This window comes from Hemitrygon akajei, chromosome 9 (assembly GCF_048418815.1).
Source record: "Hemitrygon akajei chromosome 9, sHemAka1.3, whole genome shotgun sequence".
NCBI lineage: Eukaryota > Metazoa > Chordata > Chondrichthyes > Myliobatiformes > Dasyatidae > Hemitrygon > Hemitrygon akajei.
This window is the reverse complement of record NC_133132.1, coordinates 41,890,795-41,899,259: the sequence shown is the minus strand read 5'-3', so window position 1 is coordinate 41,899,259 and position 8,465 is coordinate 41,890,795.

The following is an 8,465-nucleotide window of genomic DNA, read 5'->3' as shown; positions in this document are numbered from 1 at the left end:
TCAGATCCCTACTACAGGTAGTGCTGAGTAGGCTACGGTCAATTATGGATAACTCTGAACATCCTCTACATAGCACCATCCAGAGACAGAGAAGCAGTTTCAGCGACAGGTTACTATCGATGCAATGCTCCTCAGACAGGATGAAGAGGTCAATACTCCCCAATGCCATTAGGCTTTAGAATTCTACCGCCAGGACTTAAGAACTTTTTAAAAGCTATTATTAATGCTTTTTGAGATAGTGATTTAGATGCATATCATATTTTTTTTACTGAGTTAATTATTGTATGTAATTAGTTTTGCTACAACAAGTGTATGGGAAAAAGTTGAATTTCCCCATGGGGATGAATAAAGTATCTATCTATCTATCTATCTAAAAGTTACTAAACTGCACAGTTAAAACTCAGCTTTATATCCAATGGGGCACTGGTGTTGCAGACTGAAGGATTTAAGTGAAATAAACAGGCCAGAGGAATGGAGTAGATTTGGAAGGGCAGGTGTAATTTTTGATCTTACATTGTTGGTGTGGTTGAACTGGAGAGACTGCAGAATAAGTTGCCAGGACTAGTGGGACTGTTCCAGGGAGAAGCTGCTCAGGTTGAGGTTTTATTCCTTGAAATATAGCAGAATGAGCGGAGACCTAATGAAAGTGTTTGAACTTGAGGCAAGGATAAGATGGGCATTGAGGGTCTTTTCCCCAGGTTAGGGGAATCCAAAACTAGAGGGCATAGGTTTAGGGTGAGAGGGGGGATGATTTAAAAGGGACCTGGGGGACAACTTTTTCCGCATGGAGAGTATTGAGTATGTGGAATGAGCTGCCAAAGACTGAGGCAGGTGCAATAATGTAAATTAAGAAACAGGTGGAAGAGTTGGGGTTTGGAGGGATGTGGGCTGAACATATGAAATTGGGATGAGGTGGGTGGACCACGGGGTCGGCGTGGACTCACTGGGCCGAAAGGCCTGTATCTGTGCTGTAGGCTCTATGACTCCAATATTATAGAAAAGTTCTCTTCCGTTTTTGACTCATCGGTATCCGTCCAATGGCAATGCAGGACCAATGAGAGAAGACAGTGGTTGACATGATGCAGATTCAGATTTAGTTATCACACGTACATCGAAGCATGCAGTGAAGCGAGTCGTTTGCATTAACAACCAACACACGTAGGGATGTGCTGGGGGCCACATTTTCCGACTCCAACATAGCATGACCACAATGCTCGGCAGAACACAGAACACAACAAGAAACTAACTTAACCTCTAAGTCCCTCTATATCCCCACCACCCCCAAATTATCCATACAAACTTTAAAAAAAAATCAATCTGGATGAAGACCGCAGCTTGGCACTATCTGTTAAGTTGTTAAATGGTTTGAGAGAGGTGAGGCTTGGCTGGCTGGTTTATTAGCACTACACACCAGTTTATTTCAGCATGATGCAAGCTTTTAAAATGGTTCTCTTTTGAAAATGAACTACAGTTAGCCACAGGAAACGACGATGATAATGAAATCCACTGAGGGACTTGTAATATAAAATCTCGCCCATTTGTGTTAACTGCAGCCACAACAGAGGGAAAGGGGCGGCTAAGTTTGTCCTTATTGTAACTAATGATATCAAGCATGGTCTTTTACTGTGATGGCTATTTGTTGTTTGGATTTAACGAAGCATTATTGTAACTTTGTACACTGGCGACAGGGTGCTGGCGAATTGCATAACTAGAGCCCTGGACTGAGCGTTAAATATACAGTAGGGGGTGGTTCAACAGAGTGAAAATGTTAAAGTAAAAGGAGAATGCCATAGAGGTTACAGAAGTCTGCAGAATAAAGAAAAAGATAGGAAGTATAAGGACTAAAGTATATAGGACTAAAAGTGTTGTGTTTCAATGCGCACAGTATACAGAATAAGGTAAGTGAACTTGTAGCACAGTTAGAAATTGGCAGGTATGACACTGTGGGCATCATTGAGTCATGGCTGAAAGAAGATAAATGTTTAACACCAAAGATGCATATTCTATCAAAAGATCAGATGAGTAGGCAGAGGCTCTGTTGAGAAAAAAATGAAATAAAATCCTTAACAAGAAGTGACATAAGATAGGAAGATGTAGAATTCTTGTGGATAGAGTTAAGAAAGTGCAAGGGTAAAAAGACCTTGATTAGAGTTATATACAGGCCTCCGAACAGTAGCCAGGTTGTGGAGTACAAATTACAAAAGAAAATAGAAAAGGCAATGTTATGACAGTCAAGAGGTATTTTAATATGCAGGTACATTGGGAAAATTAGGTTGGTGCTGGATCCCAAGAGAAGAAGTTTGTAGAATGCCTAAGAGATGGTTTTTTTTTATAGCAGCTGGTGGTTGAGCCCACTAAGCAAATGGTAATTCTGGATTCAGTGTTAGGTACTGAACCGATTTGATTAGGGAGCTTAAGGTAAAGAAACCCTTATGAGGCAGTGATTATAATAGGATTGCAGTTTGATAGGGAGAAGCTAAAATCAGATATATCAGTATTACAGTGGAGTAAATGGAACTACAGAGGCATGAGAGAGGAGCTGGCCAAAGTTGATTGGAAGGGGGTCGTAGCAGGGATGATGGCAGAGCAGCAATTATCTGGAGTGTCTGGGAATAACTTGGAAGGTGCAGGATTGGTGCATCCCGAAGAAGAAGAAGCATTCCAAAGGGAGCATGAGGCAACGGCGGACAAGGGAAATCAAAGACAAAGCTTAAAAGCAAAAGAGGGCTTGCAATATTGCTAAAAATAGTGGGAAGCTAGAGGATTGGGAAGCTTTTGAAAAATAACAGAAGGCAGCTTAAAAAAAAAAGCAATAAGAAGAGAAAAGATGAAATGTGAAGGGAAGCCAGACAATGATATAAAAGAGGATACCATAAGTTCCCTTTCTCAGATATATAGAGTAGGAGAGAGGCCAGAGTAGATATCAGACCATGGAAAATGATGCTGGAGAGGCAGTAATAGAGAACAAAAAATGGCAGATGAACTCAATAAGTACTTGGAATCAGTCTTTAATGTGGAAGACACGAGCAGTATACCAGCAATTCGAGAGTGTCAGGGCAGCAGATAATGTAGTTGCTAACAGTAAGGAGAAGATGCTTGGGAAGCTAAAAGCTCTAAAGCTACATAAGTTACCTGGCCCAAGGGGTCTACAACCCATGGGTTCCGAAAGAAGTTGTGGAGGAATCAGTGGTAATCTCTCAATAACTAGATTCTGGAATGGTTCAGGAGGACTAGAAAATTGAATATGTCATTTCATTTTTAAAAAGACAAAAAATTATAGACACGTTAGCCTGACTTCAGTGCAAGTTGCAAGTTCATTATTAGTATTGAGGTTTTGAGATGGAGGCACGTGACAAAATAGGGCAAAGTCAGCATAGCTTCCTTAAGGGAGTGTGGTGATACATCCTAGGATGTGCTGGGACACACCATCAGTGACGCAACTGGTGTCCTCAGGTGTCTGGGATCTTTCAACATCAGGCGCCCTTGCTCAGGTGACCCAGGCAGGCGTGATCAGGCCCCGGCTTGTGTCCCTACAGCATTGGTCCTCTTGATCCATCGCAATCTGGAGACTCATTCAACACCCTCTGTGATGCACCTGATGGCTCATTTCTCTTCAGGTCACGTAATCCCAAGTGGAGAGCATGGTAGGCAGCCAGCAAAACATCTGCACCCACCTCTATAGGCTCATAACACCCTTGTCTCTGGCACTGCTCTACCAGCTCCTGGCTTTCTTGCGCTCGAAAGCCTCCTCAATTCAGGCCCCGCCAGTTCTACCATGACCGCCTGCTTCAAAGTTTCTGACAGAGTGGCCATGTCAGGCCTCAGTGATGATGAAATCTTGCCTGACAAATCTGGTGAAATCCTTTGAGGAAATAACAGGCAAGATAGACGAAGGTGAGTCAGTGGATGTTGCTTGCTTCGATTTTCAGAAGGCCTTTGATATGGTGATACACATGAAGCTTCTAAACAAGAGCTCATAGTATTACAGGGAAGATACTAGCATGGATAGAATATTGGCTGATTGGCAGGAGGCAAAGAGTGGGAATAATGGGACTCTCTTCTGATAGGCTGCCAGCATTCTGCAGGGGTTGGATTCGGGACTGCTTACTGTCACGGTATATGGCAATGATGGAATTGATGGCATTAGAGCTAAGTTTTTCGATGATATAAAGATAGGTGCAGGGGCAGGGAGTGTTGGGGAAATAACAGACTGCAGAAAGACATGGTCATATTAGGAGAATGGACCAAAAAGTGTCAGATGAAATACAGTGAAGGGAAATATATGGTACTGCACTTTGGTGGAAGCAATAAAGGTGTAGACTATATTCTAAACAGCCAGTAAATTCAGCAAAGGGTGATGCAAACTGACTTGGGAGTCCTCGTGCAGGATTTCTAAAAGGTTATCTGGCAGGTTGGTAGCAAAGAAAGAAAATGCAATGTTAGCATTCATTTTGAGAGGACTAGAACATAAAAGCAGGAATGTAATTCTGAGGCTTTATAAGGCATTGGTCAGACTGCATTTGGAGTACTGTGAGCAGTTTTGAGACCCTTATCTAAAAGATATGCGAACATTGGCACAGGTCCAGAGGACGTTCACGAGGATGATCCTGGGAATGACAGGGTTAATGTGAGGAGTGTATGATAGCTCTGGGCCTGTACGTGCTGGAGTTCAGAGCAATGAGGGGGTATTTCATTGAAACCTATTGAATACTGAAAGGCCTAAGGCCGAGATAGTGTAGATATTGAGAGGATTTTCTAATAGCGGGGGAGTCAAGAATGTCCTTTTATCACAGGGGTAAGACTATAGGAGCAAAATTAGGCTGTTTGGCCTATCGAGTCTGTTCCACCATTTCATCTTGGCTGATCCACTTCCCATTAATTTTTGGTCTATTATATGCCCTCTCTTTTGCTTTTGTGTTGGCTTTGACTCCTCTTGTTAGCCATCGTTATGTCATCTTGCCTTTAGAATACTTCTTCCTTTTTGGGATGTACATACCCTGTGCCTTCCGAATTGCTTCCAGAAATTATAGCCATTGATGCTCTGCTGTCATCCCTGCCACTGTTCTTTTTCAATTAATTTTGGCCTCTAGCATGCCTCTGTAATTGCTTTTACTCCACCGTAATACATATACATCTGACTTAAGCTTCTCCTAAATTTCAAGGTGTATTTGATTATATTCTTCTCAGGGTGCATTCTTTTACCTTAAGCGGTCTAATCAATTCGAGTTCACTGCACAAAACCCAATCCAGAGCAGTTGATCACCTAGTGGTTTCAATCACGAGCCGCTCTAAAAAGCCATCTTTCCCCTCTTTGGATCCAGCACCAACCTGATTTTCCCAATCTACCTGCATATTGAAACCCCCCATGACTATCGTAACATTGCCCTTTTGGCATGCAGTTTCTGTCCCCCATTGTAATTTTTAGACCACATCCGTATTACTGTTTAGTAGTCTCTATACAACTCCCATCAGGGTCTTTTTTCCCTTGCAGCTCCTTCGGCTCACCACAACGATTCAATACCTTCTGATCCTATGTCACCTCTTCCTTATGATTTGATTTTAATTTTTTAACAATAGAGCCACCCCACCTCCTCTGCCTTCCTGTCCGACTTTTGATACAATGTGTATCTTTGGGCATTAAGCTCCCAGCTATAATATTCTTTCAGCCGTGATTCAGTGATGCCTACAACATCATACATGAAAATCTGTAACTGTGCTATAGGTTTATCTACCTTATTCCATATACGAATATCCTAGCTGGAAGGTTTGCTGGTGCTGGTTTAAACTAGTTTCAGGGGGATAGGAGCCAGAGTGCCAGAATAGATAGTGGAATGTTTGGGAAAGACGTTGTTAATGTCTGAAATCAAAAGGTGGGGATATGTAGGAGATGGGTTTATCGCAATGCAAGGAATATTGTAGGAAACGTGGATGAGCTTAGGGCATGGATCAGTACATAGAGTTATGATATCTCCACTTCACTGACAATCAACACTGGTGCACCACAAGTATATGTGCCAGCCCATTGTTCTACTCTCTCTACACCCATGAATGTGTGGTTAGGCACAGATTCGGTATATCACCAAAAACGTGTGTGTGTCTGTGTGTGTGTAGACTGAAGCATGTCAATTGTTATCCCTGCTCCCGCTAGACCACGCAAAAATTATCGTCCGCACCCTGCAGGGCAGCTTACTGAGCCCTGCTCCTCCAAATCACTGATGATACAGTGAGCAGGCGGGCGTGACCCAACAGGATACTTGCCCTGCAACGTGCTCCACCAGCAAGTGATTCTGATCAGTTTGCTATGGATAATTAGAGTCCAAGTTATCAGGGAGCCACCCGGATCTAGTTCCAACTGAAAGACTGTCAGAAGTTCCCGAGTTTTCTATATCAAAACCCTTATCAGAAGGGGATTAATATCGAAAGCCTGGCATGGGCCGTGTTGTAGTCATCAAATTAAAATGGTAACGGCTATCACAAACAAACTGAAGATTGGGTGGGGCTGTCCGCAGTAAGACCCATCTGCCAGTGTGCAGCAGGAGGTGATTCTGCTTGCCTTCGACTGACCTGTGTGCGTTATAATATTTACAAAATGTGCCATGAAGGCTGCAGTTACTGCAGAAAGGCGAGAACACATGAAGTCTGCCACTGCATCACTATCTACCACTCCGACGTCCATTAAATCCCTGATACCTGTATTTTGAAAATGAAGCTCAATTCACTTCTCTTGGTGAGTACAAGCTCTTTATTGCCACATAGAATTTGCATATCACAACAGCATTTTTTAAATATTTATGACCTGCCAAAAAAAGCTAGCTTTATTTTTTACGTGAGATTAAATTTATTATAATTCTTCAACGTTTACTGATTTTCTAAAGAGCCTACACACACAATTGTATTGTTACTGTTTTTACATGAAATGTCAGCAATATTCCATTGAGTATGATTTTATTCCATTCCCACAGGACAAAAGGATGCCACTTTGTCTAATCTGTATGACCATGTAGCTGAGGAAGCACTTGGACACAACGCGTAAGGACAAGAAATACAAGACACTGGACTACTTAAAAACCCTACATGATGATTTTTAATCAAGGTAGAAAGTAAAGCGAATGTTTAGTGAAAAAACAGCTAAGCACCCGGTGAGATTTCAAACTTTATTGCAAATGCTGGCAAGCCACATAATATCAGTGAATCATTGATTCTGCTGGCAGTTTCTGTTGTAGCTTCCATTGTAATAAATCAGAGCGCATATGAGACTGTTCAAGCGATCCCCTGGAGCAACTCAGCAGTATCAAGGCATATTGATGAAATGTCAGATAATGTGGAAAAGCGACTAGTTGCACAACTGCAAGTTAAGAAGTTTGCCCTGCAAATTGATGAAGGCACTTCACATGACAATGACACCCTTCTCAGGACATGTTAGAACTTTGAACCTAACTTCAACTTCATCAAGTCGAGTGCATTTCAAGATCGTCTTTTTCAACAACATTGTGAGGAAAACGAAGAAGATTTTGAACAGCTACTAATGCATACAGGCGTCCGATGGTTATCAAATGGTAATTGTCTTTGTCGCTTTGTTGCACTTCGGGATAGTATTATAGCATTTTTAAGTGATAAACAGCTCGGAGAACAAATTGTTGCTGCTAAATCTGATATACTTTACCTGTCAGATACTGTATATCTGAAAAATTGAATTTATTAGTCAAGGAAGAAACTGCAATTTTATATCACTCAAAGAGGCTATTGCCACATTCCCTGGACAACTCAAACTTTTCAGCAGCAATATTGGGTGTCACTTGTTTTATGCAATTTCCTTGGCCACTCTTAACATAGAATTGCAAGATGCTGGTCTGATTGTCTTATCTTGATCATTTGAAACAACTGCACACTGATATGAAATTTTGGATCAGGGATCTGCTGGAGATGCACATTCCAGACTGGATGGTGGATCCATTGGGTGAATGGGAATGATGTGAACACCACATTGCAAGAATGTCTCATTGACCTACAGAGTGAATAACAGGTCAGGCAAAATTCAGATGCAGTAAGCAACATTTCTGGGTAATTCATGATACTTGAAATAAGTTTCCACTGCTCAGGGAGAAGACAAAATTGTTTTTAAATTGGATTTGCCACCTCCTATCTAGCTGAATGTGGTTTTAGTCAAGCTGTTCAACTGCTATCAAAAGCTCCTAACCATCTTGATGTTGTGAAAAGAGGTGATCTTCGATAATCTTTAACCAAGTTGCAACCAGATTTTCAAAAACTCACTAGTGTACCTCAGTCACAAGGATCTTACTAAGTACTCAAAGTAACAACATTAAGCACTTTCTCATTGCTGGTTGGAAGAATATTATATAGATTATAAATAAAGTGTCCTACTCAGAGCTTTGAAATAGTTTTATTTTTTCATATACATCAGTAACATTATTTTTAATATATAATTATACCTACAGTATAACCTG